General features: G+C 43.4%; 2 non-coding genes across 2 annotated transcripts; one reads left to right on the top strand and one right to left on the bottom strand.

Moving 5' to 3' along the window:
- Positions 1-6,593: 6,593 nt before the first annotated feature.
- Trnaa-agc lies at positions 6,594-6,666 on the bottom strand. Its single transcript has one exon. It is a non-coding gene; the product is annotated as a tRNA-Ala (tRNA).
- Positions 6,667-18,175: 11,509 nt separating this feature from the next.
- LOC125612224 lies at positions 18,176-18,280 on the top strand. Its single transcript, XR_007342559.1, has one exon. It is a non-coding gene; the product is annotated as a U6 spliceosomal RNA (small nuclear RNA).
- The last annotated feature ends 4,285 nt before the right edge of the window (positions 18,281-22,565 follow it).

Genomic DNA, 22,565 nt, shown 5'->3' with positions numbered 1-22,565 from the left:
GGCGAGTGCGGCGCCCCTCTGCTCTGCCGATCTCGCTCTTCCCCCCTCGCCCCCTTTCTCCTTCCACACTCCCTGCCGTCCATCTTGAATACTTGGGATTCTTGAATGGAGTGAGCAGGATCCGCTCCCCCAGGCTCCCATTGGCTGTGGGTTAACCCTTTTGAAACGAGATCCTCCCTCTCATTGGCTGCCAGGCTGCCCTCTTCTCCCCCAACCCCCATCCCCTCCGCCTCCCAACAGCCCGCGAGGTCAGGGCGCTCCCGGGCGCCCCCTCCCCTGGCCTCTCGCCCCCCTGCCCGCCTCTCCTGGACGCCCCTCTTCCTGCTTTTTCCATCACGCTGCCCACCGGGCTGCAGGTGAAGGCAGATCCAGTTCCCGCCAAATGCGGCCCCGAGATTGGGCTGGCTGGAACCGTGTTCCAAGATGACCCCCGTGCTGGACATGTAGACCTTAGAAGATGCAAGGCGTGCAATTTCCCGTCCGTGTCCAACTCCTCTTTGACCAGAATTACTTCTGTAACAGGGAATCCGCACAGTCTTAGCCTCATCCAAGACCACGCGAGAGCCTCCAGAACATTCGCGCCCCCTGGGCTGGGCAGGAAGAGGGCAGTTCCTGAAAGAAGAGCTGGGGCTCTTCGGAGGAACTAATTCCCTGAGTGCCTCGGGGCAGGCCTGACCTGACCAGGAATGTACAGCATCTGGAGCTGCGCTCAGTCACAAACATCCCCTCAGACCAGCCCTACGTCGGCCCTGACCGACATGCTGTACACCCACAAGGGGCTCAGAGTTGGGGGAAGCCCAGAGAGGTATCAGGAAGGAGGCAGCAGGAAATAGGGCCTGTGTCAGGGTGCGAGTAGAGTAAGTTGGTTCTAGGTCCAGCTCTGCCAACAGAATCCTGGGGAAGTTATGTCCCCCTTCTGGGCCTGTGTCCTTATTTCCAAAAGATTGGCCTACAAGAGTGCTGTCAATGAAGGTTCTGTATGAAGATGTGTTCTATATCTGCATCATCCAAGATTATAGCCACTACCCACACGTGGCTATTGAGCACTTGCATTGATTGTGGTTATAGTAATCGAGAAACTGGCTTTTTAATTTTATTTAACGTTAATTAACTTCTGTGTAGCCCCTACTGGCTAGTGGCTACCATATTGGACAGTATAGGTCTAGAATCCTTGTGATTCTGATGATGGATAACATTCTGTGATTCTTTGGGGGGGGGGGAATCCTTTTCGGATATGAAGTCCTTTAAATCCAAAATGCAAATCACCAAGGGCATCAATGCATAGGAAATGAGATTGAAATTCTTTCCATCTTTGTCAAGAACCATTTCTTTATGGATGTCACTCACTGTTCTGATAGGGGAGCTGAGATACACTCATACATAATGAAAGATTGTGGCCAAGACAGTTTGCCGTTATAGGTTTGCCCAACTTTATTATTTTGTTGTTTTTTTTTCCCCCAGAGATAAAAACCAAGATGTTTTCAGTAGTGGGGTGGGGAATGTCACTTGTCTAAGGTCACATAGGAGGTCAATATGTACACCTATAAACTTAATAAATCCCTTTGGGACTCTTGTGTACCTGTGCACACATATATGTACATCGTTAAGTTCATTCAATAAATGTGCTTCTCTGACTCAAACCAAATGGGAGCCAGGAATGAAATCAACCAGTATGGCTAATACTAAAAGATAACCAGTTCCTGAGAGGGCCACTGGTAAGGTTTAGATATGAGGTATCCACCAAAAGCTCATGTGTGAGACAATGCAAGAATTTTCAGAAGTGAAATGATTATATTATGAGCTATAAAACCTAGTCAGTGGATTAATCCACTGGTATGGATTAATTGGGAAGAAACTGTAGTCAGGTAGGGTGTGTCTGGAGGAAGTAGGTCACAGGGGGTGTACCTTTGGGGTTTATGTTTTGTCCTTGGTGTGCAGAGCTTTCTCCCTGCTTCCTGGCTTTCATGTCCTGAGCTGCTTTCCTGCACTCTGCTTTCCTACATGCCCTTATGCCATGACATTCTGCTCATCATAGGCCCAGAGCTATAGAGTCAGCCAACCATAGACTGAAACTCTGAAACCTTGTGCCAAAATAAACTTTTCCTCCTCTACATTGTTCTTGTCAGATCTTTTGGTCACAGCGACAAAAAAAGGCTGACTAAAACAGACACAGGGGCCCTCCAACTAGTATCTAAAACACCAGAGGGACAGAATTTGCCAGAGTTACAAGAATACAGGCAACCCGGAACCTAGTCCCTAGATCAATGTGATTGAAAGATCTCCCTTGTGGTATCCCTCATCATGAGGAGAGGAAGCTGAGGAGCAGAAGAAGAATGACTCTGGGTTCGTTCATCCTTGGACTGACCAGGAAATGGAATTAGCTGGAGCTTCTGGAAGAGAAGGAGTCCGGGAGTCCAGGATCCTGGTAACCACAGGCTTGGGCGGGAGCATACAGGACCATAATCTAGCAAAGGGAGAACTACCACAGGGCTGTGGTAAAGTGGATGGCTGCACCAGCCTGAACTTTGTACAGAAGTATTTGTCTAATCCCTGTTTCTAGAGGGTTTCTGCCTGGATAATATGCTGTGGGTGAAGATAAGACACAGAGCTGCCTGGGAAATGGTTTCTGTCTTCAATGCTTGCTTACTACTAGATGAAACTGCTAAATGACTTCTCTGATGACATACAGATGAGGACTTCAGAAGAGGAAAGGATTGCTTCCAATAAAGGGCAGAATCCAAAAAAAAAAAAAGGCTCCTGAAGGTAGCAGCACCTGAGACTTGAGAAACGGAAAGTATATAGACACAAATAGATGATTGCAAGGAGGACAATGGCATGCCAAAGAGAGAGAACAACATAAAGGCTGAGAGTAGAAAAATGGTGTGATGTATTCAAGGTGGTTGGAAATTCAGCAGGAACCTAGGATGCATGAAGGGGAATAAAGGGAATGGAAAGGCAGGCTGGGACAGATCATGGGGCCTTGAACTCATCCTTCCAGCCTTTACTCAAAAGATATGTACTCTTTACCCTTTTTCTCACCAAGAGACACCTTCCACTTATTTATCCAGCTGACCCAGTGCCTCCACCCTCAGCTCTCCTGCTGCTTCTACGTGCATCTGTGAACCACAAACACCCTTCCCAGGTAGTGTGGGTCCAGCTCCCCATCAGAGGATAGATTCCAATTGGTCCTGCTTCGCTCAGTCTCCTGGACCTGGATTCTCAGTGCCCAGTGTGAGCTGCATGGAGGAGCTTTCTTTTCACTCACAAGCCTCCAAAACCCTACTGAGCCCTGTCTCTTCTCAGGAACAAGTAAAAACTAGAGATCAAGAACAGCTAAACATGGTCCAGCCTGTTCCAGGAGTATTTAAAAAAAAAAATGTACCTAGGAACTACTTGGCTCTCAGCCATCCTACCCCACCTCCCATGTTCTTTCCTCCTTTGGGATTTTCAGAATGTGCCTAGGCTTTGCAGTAACCTTCTCTCCCCAGGACCCCCTTTGCCTTTCTCCCTGTCTCCATGGTGCTATGCAGATGTGGGTCCTGCCACCCCAGAGAGCTCCAAACATGAGACAGCTGTACTATCTGCCCAAATCCTCTGCCTTGGAAGGACTGAATCTGAAATGTAGAAGAAAGAGTTGCCTACAGAGACTCCTTGCTTAAACATTCGTGGAGGTGACTTGCTTGCTAATAACATGGCTCCTGATTCACTGATAGAAAATTTTCCACGTGAGCCTCTTCAATTTCCCCTCCTTCCACAATTAAGGTCCCTCTTTTGGGGGGGTGGGAAGAACCGGAGATTGAATTCAGGGGCACTGAGCCACATCCCCAGCCCTATTTTGTATTTTACTTAGAGACAGAGTCTCACTGAGTTGCTCAGCGCCTCACTTTTGCTAAGATTGGCTTTGAACTCGCAATCCTCCTGCCTCAGCCTCCAGAGCCACTGGGATTACATTTGTGTGCCACCATGCCCGGCAATAAGGTCCCTCTTCATCTTTACTGCCCTACTTCTCTTGAAGGCTTATGTGTCTGGCACTGCCTGTATAGAAGGCTCTGGAATCATTGCTGGGGAATATTGTTGGCCTGAGGTGCTCACAGGTGGGGACCACCAGGCACTGCATATAAAGAGGAGTCACTCTGCAACAGGTGTCTGAAAAGATGCAAGGACCTTCTTTCTGCAGCATATATTCCTTTCCCTGAGGCCTTGATTCTACCCTTGTTTCATCAGTTGTCCCTGTTATTGCCTCTTCAGTCCCTTTCCAGGAGCTTAGGGCAAGGGTCAGTAAACGATAGCCCAGGGGTGAAATCCTGCCTGTGCCTGTTTTTTGGTACATAAAGTTCACTGGAGCACAGCTGTACTCACTTGTTTACAAATTGTCTATGGCTACTTTCTTCAGCCCCTGCAATAACAGAGTTGGGTGTCTGGCAAAATCTGCTCTATGTTTATACTCTGGCTCTTTTTTTTTTTTTTTGGTATTAGACATTGAACTCAGGGGCTCTTTTTTGGTGTGTGTGTGTGTGTGTGTGTGTGTACCAGAGATGAACTTTACCACTGAGCTAATCTCCAGCTATTTTTAATTTGAGACAGGACCTCACTAAATTGCAAAGGATGACTTTGAACTTATGATCCTCCTGCCTCAGCCTCCAGAGCCACTGGGATTACAGGAGGACGCCACAGGGCCCAGCTACACCCTGCTCTTTACAACAGTTTGCCAACACATAGTTTGTGGGCAGTTTTAGATCCTGTTATCTCAGAAGGACGTAGCAGAACTCAACTGCAATGACTCTGCGACAGGAGTGGAAGGACACAGCCCAGACCTTTCACCTCAGCCAGTGCATATGCCCAAATCCTCCTTCATCATGTCATGAAACTGCCCATGAGGATAATCTGCTCTCTACGTCTCTCTCTCATGTCCCACCTGTTTATCTTTTATTTTCATTTTTAATTAACACATAGTGATTGTACCTACTCATTAGGTATGATGTACTATTTAGTACATGCATATCATGTATAATAATCAGGATCGTTAGCATTTCCAGCTTCTTATCAGTTCTTTATGTTTGAAGGCTTTGTGCTAATGTCTTCTATAATAGACATTTATAGCCTGGTGCAGGGGCACATGCCTATAATCTCAGTGACTTGGAGGCTGAGGCAGGAGAATGGCAAGTTTGAGGCCAGCCTCAGCAACTGAGGGAAGCTCTAAGCCCCTTATCAGGATCCTATCTCAAATTTTAAAAATTAAAAAGGCTGGGGATATAGTTCAATGGTAATGCATACCTGGTTCAATCCCCAGTACTCCCTACAAAAATGGTACAATAGGTATTTATAAACTATAGTCACTTACATTACTGTACTGTAGAATACTAGAATTTATTGCTCCTATTTAACTTTGTTTGGGTGCATGTTATCTCACTCCCTATACTCCCTTTACCTCTGCCCTTCCTAGTGTCCAGTAATCACTAATCTACTTCCTCTACCTTGGGGTCAAACTTTTTAGCTTCCACATATGAGAGAGAACATGTAGTCTTTTTTTCTTTCTGTGTCTGGCTAGCTCACTTGCCCACGCATTTTTTTTCTTTTAATAGTTGTAGTTTTATTTATTTGTTTGTTTATTAGTTCTAATCAGTTATACATGACAGCAGAATGCCTTTCGATTCATTGTACACAAATGGAGCACAATTGGTCATTTTTCTGGTTGTACACAAAGTAGGGTCACTCCATTCATGCGATCATACATCTATCTAGAGTAATGATGTCCATCTCATTCCACCATCTTTCCTGTCCCTGTCCCCTCCCCTCCCCCACTCACCTTTGCCCATCCAGGACCTCCTCATCGTGGATCCCCATTCTCTTCCCAATTCTTATCACATAGCTCTTTAGCATTTGCCGTTATTGACTATATGGGTCTTGAAATGTCCCTGGCTTCTGGGTGTTTTCCCGATTGCCTCATCTCTCTCCAACGACTCTTTCTCAGCTCCCTTCCAGTGGGTCCTCTTCCTTCCCTTGCTGCCTAAATATAGAGATTCTGCAAGGAAATGTCTTCAGGCTTCTCCTTCTGCCCTCTCTCACTGCACAAAATCATCCACATACCTGATTTTGACAGTCCTTTCTGTCTTAATGGCACCTAATGTACAACTTCTGAAGGGAAAGTCCAGATTTCTAACAGAAGGCTGTGACTCCTTAGATGTATTTCTTACCAGTCAAACAGGCCAAGTTGGTTCCACATCAAACACCTGTCATCCTACACCTCTGCCCTCACCTATTCCCCTTTGTCTCTTCTTCCATCTGCCCTTTAATTGCTGCTGTTCCTGGGGGATCTGCTTTGACCTTTCTCTCTTTGGGGGCAATTTCATCCCTTCTTACGGTTTCAGCTAAAGCTTATGCATGAATCACTGCCAAATCTGTCTCCCCATGTACTTCCAGCTGCCTCCTTACATTCCCAAACAGATGCATGAGGGGAACAGCTGCTGATTTGTATGACTAGATTTCATCCCACTTTTAGTAATTACCCCTTATTTTTTTCTTTTCTTTTCTTTTTTAAATATTTATTTTTTTTAGTTGTAGTTGGACACAATACCTTTTATTTATTTATTTTTATGTGGTGCTGAGGATTGAACCCAGGGCCCCGCACATGCTAGGCGAGCGCTCTACCACTGAGCCACAACCACAGCCCCCCTCCCCTTAATTTTTTCTTTGGGAAGATACCTATTCTCTACTTTCAGTCCACATGGTTCACATGAGACTGGCCTCAACTGCCCCTGCAGGGACAGTTACTCAACTGAAATGTATTAGTTGTCTATTGCTATGGAACAAATTAGTCCAAAAGCTTAGTGGCTTTAAAAACAACACAGGAAACAACAGTTTCTGTGGCTCTGAAATCTGGGCGAGGCTTAGCTGGGTCCTCTAGTCATGGTTTCTCATGAGACTGCACTCAAATGTCATTCAAGGCTGGGGTTCGGTGGAAGAAGGATCTGTTTCTAAGATCACTTTCAAAATTGTTGGCAAGATTCAGTTCCTCAAGGGCTGTTGGACTAAGCCTCAATTTTCTGGTGGTTGCTGGCTGAAGTTCTTTGCATTTGGGGTCTCCAACATGGACACTTGCCACACCAAAGCCAACAAGAAAGAGCCGGCTAACAAGATGGAAGACACAACCTTTGGCAACATAATCAAGGGAGTAACAACCCTTCAACTTTGCCATAGGCCACTGGTTAGAAATAAATTACTCAAGAGGAGGGGATTAGGATTACCCAAGGTTCTGATCCCAGGAGGTGGGATCATGGTGTGGCAGGGGGATGCGAACACACACACACACACACACACACACGCGCGCGCGCACACACACAAGCACGCGCGCTACGATTTCTTAAAGGCTGTCAACCACCCAAAACTTAACTAGAAGGGATTAATTGATTCAAGAATGTGTATCCAGGGTCAGTCACAAGTTGGCTTGAGATGTTCGCTGGAGCCTTTGAGAAAGCAGGGCTTTGGGTTGTTATTCTGATGGAAGAAGGGAAGCTGGAAACTGCTGGGGACCATACTGCTGCCACGTGGGAGATCTGCCCAAAATGACAGCATTAGTAGAGGAAAGCCGAGGTAAGAGATGGACAGAAAGAGATGCCTGACGGCAGCATTTGAGAGTCTGGCCAGGTGTGGTGGTGCACACCTGTAATCCCAGCAATTTGAGAGGCTGAGGTAGGAGGATCACAAGTTCAAAGTCAGCCTCAACAACTTAAAAGAGTCCCTGTCTCAAAAAGAAAAGAAAAAGACCAGGTGTTTTCTCAGTGGTAAAGCATCCCGGGTTCAATGCTCAGTACCAAAAAAAAGAAGGAAAAATAAAATTAAGATCACCTGATAGAGCTAAACCCCTCTGGGTATGGGTTAAGTAATCCAAGACCGTCATTGTTTTTCTTTTATCAATTTCATTTGACATCTGTCACCCATAACCAAAATATTCCCGACTGAGAAAATGTCTCTGGATACTTTGGATTCAATTTACCCACGCCCCGTTTCATTCTTTCTTTTTTTAAAATATATATATTTTTAAATTTTAGTTGCTGATGGACCTTTATTTTACTCATTTAGTTATATGTCATGCTGAGAATTGAACCCAGTGCCTCACACATGCTAGGCCAGCCTCCTACCATTGAACCACAACCCCAGGCCCTCCATTTCATTCTTAATGTCCCCTTTCCCACAAACCTGCTTCTCTTCTGAAGTTCTGTTTCACAGTAAAAAGTTTAACATGTGGGATTGAGGATATAGCTCAGTGGCAGAGCATGAACAAGGCCCCAAATTTGAGTCCCAGCACCCAGCGGGGAGAAAAGGTATAACACAGTTGCGAAGGCTAGAAACTTAGTCATCGTGTTTATCTTTTCTTATATTCTTCTTTCTTTAAATTTTTATTGTTTAGTTGGATACAATATCATCTTTATTTTATTGATTTTATTTTTATGTGGTGCTGAGGATCGAACCCAGGGCCTCTCACGTGCTAGGCCAGCGCTCCACTGCTGAGCCACAATCCCAGCCCTCCTCTTTTATATTCTAAAAAAAATTGGAACAGCTCATGCAATAGGGGTTGACACTACAGAACCCTCAGAGAGTCCTCCTGCTTTGTTGAAATGGGGAATCTTTAAGGTGACCCAAAAAAACACATCTTTTTTTTTTTTTTTAAGTTCTTCTGGCTGTAACAGCTTCTCAAAGTTTCCTTATTTTTTTTCATAACTTTATTTTATTTATTTTTGTATATGGTGCTAAGAATGGAACCCAGTGCCTCACATGTGCTAGGCAAGTGTTCTACCACTGAGCCACAACCTCAGCCCCAAGAAATACAATCTTAGTGGTAGGTAAACTTGAGCTCTAGGTTTCTCTCCAAGTCATTAGTCTTAACAGAACTTCTCATGTTGAGTCACATGATTTAGAAGATGAGAACAGCACATTGGACTCTCAGGTCAAAACACGCCATAGACTAAAACGAAATCATGACAAACGGCCTGGGGAGCTTGTGGTTCAGAAAACGCCTGAATTATTTTTTTCTGCCTCCAGGCCAATTAAAAGAATTGGTATAGGTTGAAAGTAAATCACAATTTATTTTATACCTTTTTCTCTAGGGTCACAAGCATAATTCTAATCCTTCTTTTCCCTTCCCTTACCACTGTCATCCGAATTGCCCTAGATCCTGAGAATGCTCCTTCTCAGACACAGCCTCTTCTCTCCACTGCCCTGCCAGCTTAGCATCTTCTTGGTTTTCTTTTCTTTTTTTTTTTTAATATTTATTTTTTAGTTGTAGTTGAACACAATACCTTTATTTTATTTATTTATTTTTATGTGGTGCTGAGGATTGAACCCAGGGTCTTGCATGTGTGAGGTGAGTGCTCTGCCACAACCCCAGCCCCTTCTTGGGGTTTTGTATTATCCTCAGAACAAATTTCCTCCTGACCCCCAGTCCATCAGAGTACAAGTCTACAACACAGACCTCAAATTGTTACTCTGCCCCAAATTGTACATGGCTCCCTAGGGCTTAGACAATACTTCCTAAATATCATTGGGTCATGGGGCTTTTTTTTTTTTTTTTTTTTTGGTACCGGGGATTGAACTCAGGGGCACTCGATCACTGAGACACATCCCAGCCCTATTTTGTATTTTATTTAGAGACAGAGTCTCACTGAGTTAATTAATGCCTCACTTTTGCTGAGGCTGGCTTTGAACTCGTGATCCTCCTGTCTCAGCCTGCCTAGCTGCTGGGATTACAGGTTGAGCCACTGTACTCCAGCCCAACCTCTTTGTGAAGTTATTTTTCATTTGTACTAGGGATTGAACACAGGGGTGCTTTACCACGGAGCCACATCCCCAACCCTTTTATTTTTAACTTTGAGACAGGCTCTTGCTAAGTTGCTTAGGATCTCTAAGTTGCTTAGGTTTTCTAAATTGCTAAGGATAACCTTGAACTCAGTCTCCCTAGTCATTGGGATTACAGGCATGCACCACCAGCCTGGCCTTTATCTTTTTCTTTTTTCCTAACACTGGTGAAAACTATGGGTATGTCTTTCTAAGAAGAAAAAAAAAATCTGTATTTTTGCTGGGTGCAGTGGCGCATGCCTGTAATCCCAGTGGCTTGGGAGGCTGAGGAAGGAGGATCATGAGCTCAAATCCAGCCTTAGCAATGGCAAGGCACTAAGCAACTGAGACCCTGTTTCTAAATAAAATATAAAAAAGAGGCTGGAGATGTGGCCAGTGGTTAAACATCTGTGGGTTCCTTCCCTGGTACAAAAAAAAAAAAAATTTGTATTTTGTACTGTGACATACATTTCTAGGGGATCATGAACCCTCCAGAGCATTATTCACATTCCACTCCCTGACCCACTTTCTCATCTCCCTCCAGGTTAGGAATTCTTAAAACAGATACATTCCAAACTTCTTAGCATGGCTTTCAAGGCCTCCCAGACTTATCCTGACCTGCCTTCCTAGCTGCACCTTCTGTCATGTGCTGTTATGGTTATTTCATGTCTGGTTTCCTCCTCCCCGAGGCCAAAAGCAGAGACTGTGTCCTTTCATTTTTCCTTGTTAGATTTCCCCAGATGAAATGGATGCTTCTCAGGAGCAGCAATCAGAATCCCCAGCTCAGTGCTAGGTAAATTGTCAGTTGGTTGCTAGATCTGTTAATTTTCAGCAGCAGGGTGATGTCGTTCATGTGACAATTATAATGTCCTCTGCTCCAAATCTATATTTGAGGAGAGTTCTGATTTCAATTTTTTTTTTTTTTTTTTTTGGTACTGGGGCTTAAACTGAGCTGAAGCTGGCTTTGAACTTGCAATCCTCCTACCTCAGCCTCCCAAGCCTCTAGGATTACAGGCGTGCACCACCGCGCCCGGTTTAAACTTTTCAGTTTTAGTGAACTTTATTGGTTAGGGGACTTCTCAGACCCTGAGCCATGATTGTAATTTAGAAAATGTGGGTCTCCTCTGGTGAACATGCCACGTTTGCCAGTCATTGGGTGCTAGGAGTCCCTTTTTGTAACAGGGACCCTTTGACTTTGGAGAAACTAATCTGGTTGGTGGATTTTTAGGAGAGTTTTTTGATTTTATATTGTAGCCCTGGTTTAATCCCAACCCTTACGAAAAGCCAGGAAGGACTGTCTTCCACGTCACTCCAAAATGGACAATCTGCGGGAATCTTGGGCACCAGAAAATCACAACTCCTTGGCTACATTTCAAAATCCCTCCCAATTCAGTTGTCAGTTGTCACCCACATTCCCCACCACAGTGGGTCGTTTCATAACACATGATGGGAAGTAGAAGGGAGACATTACCAGTTCATTAGAGTTGTTTTTTGTTTTTGTTTTCTTTTTGGTACCAGGGTTTGAACCCAGGGGCACTGAGCCACTGAGCCTCATCCCCAGCCTTTTTTTTTTTTTTTAAATTTAGAGATAGGGTCTCGCGAAGTTGCTGAGGCTGGCTTTGAACTCACTATCCGCCTGCCTCAATCTCCTGAGTTGCTAGGATTACAGGCGTGCGCCTCAGTGCCTGGCCCTTTCCTCCTGTATGAAGCGAGGAAAGCATTATCCATAATGCAAGGCTATGGCTATGGGGAGTATTTTAATGCTGAACAATCCCTGGGGCAGATTGTTGCCCATGAATCATCATCATCACCATCATATCATCATCAATTTTCTTCTCTTCTTTCTTTTTTCTGGTAGTAAAAAACAAAAACAAGAAATAAAAAACCACATAACATAACTAACCATCTTAATTTTTTTTTTTCCATACTGGGGATTGCTAGGATTACACATATGCACCATTGTACCTGGTCATCGTAATCTTTTCAAAGTGTGTGATCTAGTAGTGTTATCTACATGTATGTTGTTGTTCAACTGATTTCTAGAACTTTTTCATCTTACACAACTTAAACGCTATTAATAAAAACAAAACAAAAAACCAAAAAATAAAAAACCACCCACACCCAGCTGTTGTGACTACTACTGTTCTACTTTTTTTTTTTTTTTTTTTTTTTGTGGTGGGTGGGTATCAGGGATTGAACTCAGGGGCACTTGGCCACTGAGCCACATCCCCAGCCCTATTTTGTATTTTATTTAGAGACAGGGTCTCACTGAGTTGCTTAGCGCCTCACTTTTGCTGAGGCTGGCTTTGAAACGCAATCCTCCTGTCTCAGCCTCCCAAGCCACTGAGATTACAGGCGTGCACCCCGCACCCAAGTTTACTTTTGGTTCTTATCCGTTTCACAACTTACTTTTATTTATTTATTTATGTTGTCGAGGATTGAACCCCAGGCCTCATGTGAGCTCTGCAAAAATCTCACTTCTTTAAATACTGCACGGTATTACTCCTTTTTCTGTTGCTATAATAGAATGGTTAAGTCTAGAAACTTTATAAAGAGAAGAGGTTTAGTTATCTCACAGTTTTGGAGGCTGAAAGTCCAAGAATGGGCAGGCCCACTAGTTCAGCCTCTGGTTAAGAGTCCCCTTGGCTACATCACAACATGGCAGATGGCATCATGGAGGGACAGTATGAGAGGAAGAGATCACATGGTGAGATGTAAAACCAGAGAGGCACTGACGAGTCAGCTTGCTCTTTTTTTTTTCCCTGTGTGAAAATATTTGTTAGACTAAGTATTCTAAGTGACAACAAACATGACAGGTGAACTTGGGAATTCTGTAGATACTACATAACAATGAGGGGACCGATAAAAGGCCCATGTGTTACTCAGCTTTCTGTCAATGTGACCCAAATACCTCACAAGAACAACTTAGAGGAGAAAAATTCATTTGGGCTCAACGTTTCAGGGTTCAGTCCGTGATTGGCGGACTCCATTGCTTTGGGCCCAAGGTGATGCGGAACACCATGATGGAAGGGCGCAGGTGGCAGAGGAGCACTGCTCGGCTCATGGCAGCCAGGAAGCAGAGAGAGAGGAGGAGCCAGGGGAGAGTATATAATCCCAAGGCTGTGCTCTCAGTGACTCACCCAACTTCCTCCAGCCCTGGAAGCCTCCTGTAGTCACCACCCAGTTAGTCCATTCTAATCAGGAATTTCTGATTAGGTTGTGTCTGCCATCATCTTATTATTCCTCCTCCTGCATTAACACAGGAGCTTTGGGGACACCAGAGCAGGTCCCTAGGACACTAACAGAGTATAGATTCTCTCGAGGTGGTCTATTTGAATAGATAGGGAAAGTCAATCTGCAGGGAAGCTACATTGTCTAATCTCGGAGCAGCTGTAATTCCAGACTCCAGATGCTTACTTCCGTAAAGGTAAAAACCACCTCTCACATCTGATTAAAATTATCCATCCACCGGGTATCGTACATGCCTGGAATCCCAGTGACTTGGAAAGCTGAGGCAGGAGGATTGCAAATTGAAAGCCAGCCTCAGCAATGTAGCGAGGCCCTAAGCAGCTTAATAAGGCCCTACTTCAAAAAAGCTAAATAAAGACAAAAAGGAAAAGTTTATTTTAGGGCTCATGGTTTCAGAGGTCTCAGTCTATAGATGGTCAACTCTATTCCTCAGAGCCTGAGATGAGGGAGAACATCATGACAGAAGTGTGTGGCAGAGGAAAGTAGCTCAGGACATGACTAGGAAACACATTATGTACTTACCATGTACAAAATATATATCCCAAAGACATGCTCCCAATAACCCACCTCCCCCAGCCACACCCACCTGCCTACAGTGACCATCCATTTAATCTCTATTAGGGGATTAATTCATTGATTGGAATTGAGTTCTCATCACTCAATCATTTCACCTCTCAGCCTTCTTGCATTGTCTCATACATGAGCTTTGCGAGGATACCTCCTATCTAAACTATAACAAGTACCAAAATGTAAGTAAATAAAAACAAATAAAGTCATACATTGGTGGAGTCCCAAATCCTGACCCCAAGAAACAAAGACTTGGAGCAGCAGGGAGTAGGGAAGACACAGATGGGTAATTCCCTCATTGAAAGATAACTTGTGGGCTGAGGATACAGCTCACTAGTAGAGAGCTTGCCTGACATACAGGGGCCCTAGGTTCAATCCCCAGCACCAATAAATAAATGAACAAAATCAAAAAGAGAAGAGAAGAAAGATAACTCAAAAGGTAAAACCCTAGCTTATAATAATGGAGAAGCTATGCTTTGGGATCCCTTCCTCCATGTCTCCCAAAGAGACACTTACATAAGAATAACGTCAATGTCATCATTATAAAGTAAAAACTTCACCCCAATGTGGACATTGCACACTTTTTGAAACAGTGGTGTTGCTGAGCATAGGTTTAGGTGATACGAGAGAAACATGGTCTGAATCAGATTCAAAAGGAACTTCCTAATAGCTGAAATGAAAAGGAAAAACTCATGAATATGTTACTGATTTTGCAAGGCCATGGTGCTCGGTCCCAGGAAGAGCAGCAAACACTTTTGGGAGATGGGGGTTTGCAATGGACTCAGAAGAGGCACTTAACTGGACAAGATCTAGGACGGTCTTCTTCTTCTCCTCCTTCTCCTTCTTCCATTTGCTTTGCTTTGCTTTGTTTTAGGCAATATGTGCTGAGTGCCAACTCTGTAGGTGCCAGACTCCTTGTTAGAAGCTGAGGATAATGGCAAAAAGACATGGTCCCTGTCTTCTGAGAGGTTTTCAAAATTATTTCAGCAGGGGAGCAAGTTTTTCTAATGAGTCCCATTCTGGCCTCATTCTCTATAGGAGCCTCTCTAGCCCTCACCAAGCAGAGATCGATGGTCAGGGGATGAACATCCAGGGCTGACCGTCTGGCTGGGACAGCAGAGTAGGAATTGACTCTGATGTCATGCCCTGGAGCCAGCCAAGAAACTGGCACACTGTGGCCACATCAATGTGGCCCACAGAAGAACACTTCCACCCTGGATGGCTCTGTTGCCTTGCATTTTCTGCTCAGTCCCTGACCTGTGGCCCTTGGGGTTGGTGTTGGGTGTCTCATTGTGGGACTAATGCAACTTTTGGCTCTTACACTGACTTAGGAGAGAGAAGATGAAGAAGAGGTCCCAGTGTGGCTTCTAAGAGGAAATGCTCAGTCATAGATCTGGCTCTTCAATCCTGACAGCCGATTTGGGAAGTCCCTTGCACAGAAGGTCCAGTGCAGTGTGAGAAGGATATGCCACTGGCAGGTCCTCGTTTGAATGCTCTAGTCAGATGGGTGACCCTGGGCAAATGATTCTTAGAAGCTTCTTTTCATTTGTAAACATGGCAAAACAATTCCAAGCCACAGGATTATTGCAAAACTTCTATGAAATACTGAAAATGAAACCCAGAATGGGGCACATATAAAAGCATAATTGAAAGGGAGTTTTGCATGGGGTGGGGGGTGGTGAAGGGGGACAGATCCACACGAACTCTCCAGGGTGTAGAAAGAAGAGCAGAAGGCTAATATCTGAGCTGGGGCATGCCCATATTTATGTTTTTGGAAAGGACTGAGTATTGTATAAATTTATTTATTTTTTTTCACTCTGTGGAGCAGATCTATGGTCATTCAAGGATAAATAGACTGGAATGGGGGAGGGGATCAGGAGTCCAGGAGGCGGGCTGAAGGACCAGTGGTCACTCCAGGATGATGGATGAGCCTATTTTAAGGCTTGTAATTAGTGATAATAAGTTCTGTGACTCTCAGCCTGGGATCTGTTCCCTGGTCCCCCACACCCAGGAGGCTCTCCCCAGGGAGTAGGGCTGGGATTAGGAAGTAAAGTCTTCCCCCCTCATTCTGGCACAGATTTTCAGAGGATAGAGCTTGTGCAATTTTGTACAAGGGTGTATGAATATGTGCATATATCTGTGTCTCTTCTATCAGTGCATGTGAATGTGTATATATGTATGTATGTTTCCTGTGCTTATATATGTACAAGGATACATGTGTTAAATTGCTAGTCAAGACAAAGGCTGGATAGAATATGAAATGAGAGGGTGACTGAAATGCTAGACTTTGATCTGTGCCACCTGAAGCCGACTCTCAGTTTCAGAATTCACTTGACTAGTCCCTCTGAGGCATGCAGATGGTGGGCGCCCCTGTTCTGAGAGGGAAGAATAGAGGTCTATGTGCTTCTATGGAAGCTGTCACTTGAGGTCCCTGGAGGGAGGAGGTGTCTCAGTTTACATCGGGTTTTTCTGGGATAAGGAGAATTCGTATTTTCCCAACATGTCTTCCTAAGGTTCAAAATTATGGCAAATTTGGTGGAAGAGATGAATGTAATTTCAACCAAGGCTTAAGACAAGGGATATCAATATGTTCTCTGAGATAAAATTACCTTGTGAGAAATGAAGTCTTGAGTACTGAGCACGGTTCTGGAGCCAGACACTGGGGTATACTCCTAACTCCAATTATTAACTATGAGACCTTAAATAAGCAGATTAGATTAACTGCTCCCTAGGCTTCATATTTTCATTTATAAAAAGGGATTAAAAATGGTGTTTTGCTATTGTATATTATGTAAATTTTAATTATACAAATTTGAAAGATTACAAATCTACCTAAAATAAGAAAAAAGAAATCACCAAAGTTTACACAATTTCAAACTTGGCTGGCTCAGGGGCTCATAAATTGTATTTCTAATTATTGCTAATGACAGTGCCACTTGAGCTGCCAACAGTAAATAACTGCCATCAGTGCTTATCTTATGTGAATCGAGTTGTTGTTTATGTGCATCATAACTTCTGATAGTGACATTAATGACTAATGTGCTGTGATATTAACATTCAGCATTATCACTTAAAATATTACCTGTATCCTGGAATGATGTTATCTCAAAGTTCATTACGCGATGGTGTTGGTGCCAAAAACACTCTCCAAAATCAATAACTTTGTAATAGAGTTTAGATATGATAAAACACTATGGAAAAGCCCAAATAGTTATCATGATATGCCAAGCAGTTAATTTGGGAACATCTACTCTGTTTAATGTTTAGTAAATTAAAAAATAGCATGGAGACTAAAATATTCCACAATGGTTAAAGGTTCTGCTTTCTATCTCTTACAGCTATTTTTCTGGAAATTATGGTGTTAAATCATCTAAGTATCAAATTATCCCATGTCTTCAGTAAATATTTCCTTTTCATAAGGTGCAATCTGCTCTTAAATGAAATGATATAATCTGTATTAGGTTCTCCAGAGAAACAGAACTAGGGCTGGGGGTGTAGTTCAGTGGTAGAGAACTTAACTAGTATATGCAAGTCTCTAGGTAGGTAGGTATCTACCTACCCATCTATAAATAGGCAGATAGACCCATAGGAGAAGAGTTATGTGGAGAACTGACCCACATGATGACAGCGGCTGAGATAGCCATCTGCAAGCTAGACTATCAGAAAAACTAAGACCAAGGCACAGTCCAAGTTCAAAGGCCTCAGAACCAAGGAAGTCAATAGTATAATTTCCTGTCAGAGGTCAAAGTTCTGAGAACTGGGGCTGCTGGTGAAAGTGTTAGAATCTATGGGCCAGAAAACATGGAGTTCTGATGTCTAAGGGTAAAAGAAGGGTGTCTCAGCTCCAGGAGAGAGAGCACAAATTTGCCTGCCCTACTTTTTTTTCCACCTGCGCCCCCAGACAATCAGATGGTGACCACCCACACTGAAGGCAGATCTTCCCAACCCAGTCCACTGACTCATTTGCCAATCTCCTCTGGAAATAGCCTCCCGGACACACCCAGAAATAATGCTTTACCAGCTGTCCAGGGATCCCTTAACAGAGTCAAGCTGGCATCTAAAATGAACCGCCACATAATCCATGTAAAGTTCTTAGCACAGACCTAACAGCATGCTGAGATGGTGAGCGTCTAATATGTATGCTAGATAGTTGTTGCTACTATTGTGCTCACCAGTCATGGCTCAAGAAAAGACCTTACGGATTTGTAGGGATTAGTATGGTTCTGAAACCACATGTGGCTCAGGTCTGAACTTTCAAGAATCCAGGCAGAATCCAAAGTATTGACCTTTGGGGGAAATAGTGGCTGAACTAGTATAAACGTTAAACTTAAGAATCAAAGGAGTTTTTTTGTTGTTGTTGTTTGCTTCATTGGTTGATTTTTTTTTTTCATTGCTTTTTTCTCCCCCAGTGCGGGAAATAAAACTCAGGGCCTCTGTAGTAGCCAAGCACTCTGCCACTCAGCCATATCCTATCCCTGAATTACAGTTTAAATTCTTTTATGTTGAGCAGTTTAGGAATCTGGACCAGTCCTCACTTCATCAGCATTTATATAAAATTGCAACTATACAAGGAAGATTAGCATGGCCCCTGTTCGAGGATGACATGCAAATTCGTGAAGCATTTTGTATTTGAATAAAAGAGTCTGGGTTAGCAAAAAACGTCTCATAGGAAAAGGAATGGCAATGACCACGAGGCTATACAGACCAAAGCTTCAACAGCGCCATCATGTGGTCGAAAGACTAACTGCAAAAGAACCCTAATTAGACAGTTGGTGCCTGTGTAGTTGAGGGCAGGAAGCAGACCACTGGAACAGGTTGCAACATACAAGACTTGGCCGATTCCAGAGTAGGATTGCAGGATGGGGAGGGGGGTCTTAAGGTTATGGTCTGAGTGGATTATCCCTGTCTTTCCCAAAAAATCATGGTATTTGCAGGTAAATGGATGGAGTTGGAGAATATCATGCTAAGTGAAGTAAACCAATCCCCAAAACCCAAAGGCTGAATGTTCTCTCTGATAAGTGTATGCTGATCTATAATGGGGGAAACATGGAAAAAACTGAGAAACTTTGATGGGGCAAAGGGGAGGTAGGGATAGGGTGGGGTGGGGGCATGGGGGTAGGAAAGAGGGTGGAATGAGATGGACATCATTACCCTAGGTACATGTATGACTGCACATATGGTGCAAAGCTACATCGTGTACAAGCATAGAAATGTAAAGTTGTGATGCATTTGTGAACAATGAATCAAAATGTATTCTGCTGTCATATATACCTAATTAAAAATAAAAATAAATAAATTTTTTAAACATTAAAAAAAGATACACACAGGTGGAAGAAGAGGGGGAGAAGCTAAACACACAGATATAAAAATAAAAAGAAGAATAAATTTACAATGCAAGCAGATTGAAACTATATGAATCAGATTTGTTTCTAATATTGTAATGATATAGTAAAAAATCTCTTGAATCTTTAAGGAAAAACTCAGAGGAGCAACTTGCTAGGAAACTTGCTAATAGTGTCTCTACAAATATGTAAGACTACTTACGTAGATTGGAAACATGGTCAGAATTATTCATGTTTCCTTATATCCATGCCCTTTGCAGAATGACTACAGGGTTTTTTGTGTTTTGTTTTGCTTGTTTTGTGATATTGAGATTCAGCTGTGTGTCTGTGTGTGTGTGTGTGTGTGTGTGTGTGTGTGGTATGAGGATTGAACCCAGGGCCTTGTGCATGCAAGGCAAGCACTCTACCAATTCAGCTATATCCCCAACCATTTAGATATTGGGGATTGAACCCAGGAGCACTCTACCACTGAGCTACACCCCTGTCCTTTTATTTTTTGAGATGAGATCTCATAAATTGCCCAGACTGGCCTCTGGTGATCCTCCTACTTCAGCCTCACAAGTGGCCAGGATTATAGACATGTGACCTCTCTCTTCCCCATGCAGGTCTTTCATGAAATGGAGATTCTTTCCTTACTCCTGAGCTGGTTTGTTGACTCCATTTGGCTAATAGCACAAAGCAGAAGTATTACTTCCCACTTTCAGATTCAAGGGTCCTTGAATGCCTGGGCTTGTCTTCTTTTTGAACTTTTACAACCTCCATTTGAATAAGACCATATTCCATAGCCTCCTGGGAAGTGAGAATTCACACAGAAGAGAGTCAGCCAGCTGACCCTTTCTACCACGGCACAAGACACGTGCAATAGTCTACACAGCCCAACAAGGTCAAACCTCCTCAGACCACCCAGCTAGCCCCTGGGCACCCGTCCAGGGCCACCCTAGACCTACCAGGTCCACACTGACTAACACCTGTGCTAAATAAATGTTCATTGTTTTAAATAAACATAATGTGACACCGCTTATAAAAAATAAATAAAAAGCCACGACAAAAAAATGTTTAAATTTTCTTCACTCCCAGATTTTCTATTGTTTCCAAATGAATAAGAATCTCTTTTTTCACTGGGCACCGTGGCCCACACCTATAATCCAGCCTCTCGGGAGGCTGAGACAGAAGGATCCCAAGTATGAGAACAGCCTAAGCAATTTAGCAAGGCCCTAATCAACTTAGTGAGACATTGTATCAAAATTTTAAAAACAAAATTTTTTATTTTAAAAAAGGGCTGAGGATGTGGCTCAATGGTTGACGTGCCCTGGGTTAAATCCCCAGTACCAATAAATAAATAAATAAATAAATAAATAAGAAAGAAAGAAAGAAAGAAAGAAAAACAATCTCCTCTTTCCTGTTACCTGCATGTGATGATTCATTTGTTTATTTAATAGATTTCTTTGTTTCCTTTTTGATGTAAGGTGCATTGATAGGCTTGGGCGAGGACATGTTGTAAAGGGCCTAAAACGACACAGATCTGAATTATGATCTAGTTCAGGAAGAAAGGAAATAAGCCTGACCAAATAAATCACCTGTGACATTTGAATTCAAACAACGTGGGGTCAATTTACAGATGTGTGACCTCTGAATAATTACTTAGTCTATCTGACATTTTGTTTCCTCATTTCACAAACAGGAATATTATTACCTGGCTCTCAGCATGATGGGGAGGAGCAAAGTGGTTTGCAGGGTATTGTGCCTACCATGGGTCATAATACCTCTTTTTTTTTTTTTTCTGTACTGGGGATTGAACCTAGGGTGCTCTACCACTGAGTTACATCTCCACTTCTAATTATTTTTTATTTTGAGACAGGGTCTTCCTAAATTGCCCAAGCTGGCTTGGAATTTTTAATCCTCCTGCCTCAGCCTCCTGTGTGCTGGAATTACAAATGTGCTCTGCTGTGTCCTGCCACTTTTTGCTTCTTGACTTGGTTAGCTGACATTTCAGGTTGGTCCTGTGCACCATCTTCATCATGTCAGGATCTTCTCCAAGGGCAGTGGGATGCTCCCTGTTGGCAGGAGCCTTTGCTGTCAAAAGTTCCTCAGATAAGAGTCAGGGTAAGACCAGCTCAGCAGCCTGAAAGATTGACTTAGGGGAGACTGAGAAAGGAGAGTGTGTTAATGAATCTGTGTGTCAACCTAACTGGCCTAAGGGATATTCAAATAGTTGGTAAAACATTGTATCTGGGTGTATCTGTGAGAGTGTTTCCGGAAGAAATCAGCATTAGAATCCCTAGATGGTCTTAAAGATTGCCCCACCAACATGAGCGGGCATCCACCGGTCCACTGAGTGCCTGAGTAGGACAAAAAGGCAGAGGAAGAAAGAACTCCCTGTCTGCTTCAGCTGGCACCTCCGATCTCCGGCCCTGGGACATGGGCGTTTCAGTTCTCAGACCTTCAACTCCAACTGGAACTTAGACCGTTGGTCCCTGGGGTTTTTGGGCCTTTGGGTTTGGACTGGAACTGTCCCACCAACTACCTTGGTCTCCAGTTTGCAGACTGCAGATTGTGACTTCTTAGCTATCATAATCAGGTGAGCCAATCCCTAATAATAAATCTCTATATTTATTTATATTTGTTTTATTTTATTTTGGTTGGTATAGGGGAATGAACCCAGGGGTACTTACCCACTGAGCCACATCCTCAGCCTTAGCCCTTTTTATTTTTTGAAACAGGGTCTCCATAAGTTGCTTAGGGTCTGGCTAAATTGCTGAGGCTGGCTTTGGACTTAAAATTCTCCTGCCTCAGCCTCCTGAGTCGTTGGGACTCCAGGCCTGTGCTACCACAGCTGGCTGGAATCTCTTTTTTTGTGTGTGGTGCTGGGGATTGAACCCAGGGCCTTGTGCATGTGAGGCAAGCACTCTATCAACTGAGCTATATCCCCAGCCCTGGGATCTATTTTCCTAGATGTCTTTCCCTTCAGGCCACAGGTTTTAAGGATAGCACCAGGTTTTCATCTTTACATCCTCAGCGCTTCACATAGTGCAAAGCATTCTGTAAAATTTTTTCAAATAAATAAATATTAAGAAAAAGCAGGTGTTTGAGAAGGTCAAAGACCTAGAAGACAGTAGATATGTCTTTAGACATATTTAAGAATCATAGAGATTGCTTTCAAATCCCAGCTCTACCATATCCTAACTGCATGACTTTGAACAGTCTGAGTTTACCAGGTAAGATTATTGCAGGGATTAAATGTCTAGCCAGGCACTGTGGTGCATGCCTGTAATCCCAGTGATTTGGGAGGCTAAGGCAGGAGGATCACAAATTTGAGGCCAGCTGAAGCAACACAGCAAAACCTTGTCTCAAAATTAAAAATAAATAAATAAAGGCCGGAGATGGAGGAGGAAGAGGAAAAAAGGATCACATGTCTGCAAAAGTCTTTGTAGCATGCCTATGCAAATTCTCAACAATGTCAGCTACAATTACTATGGTCACAGTTGTTGTAGACAGATAAAAGCAAGATTAGGACTGTTATAGATGGATTGCATTAGGATCCTCATTAATGGATTGCTGCCCCATGATGTTGTAGAA

The sequence above is a fragment of the Marmota marmota genome, unplaced genomic scaffold (genome assembly GCF_001458135.2).
Source record: "Marmota marmota marmota unplaced genomic scaffold, marMar, whole genome shotgun sequence".
NCBI lineage: Eukaryota > Metazoa > Chordata > Mammalia > Rodentia > Sciuridae > Marmota > Marmota marmota.
The sequence above is the reverse complement of the archived record's forward strand: the minus strand, read 5'-3'. Positions and strand labels throughout refer to the sequence as shown.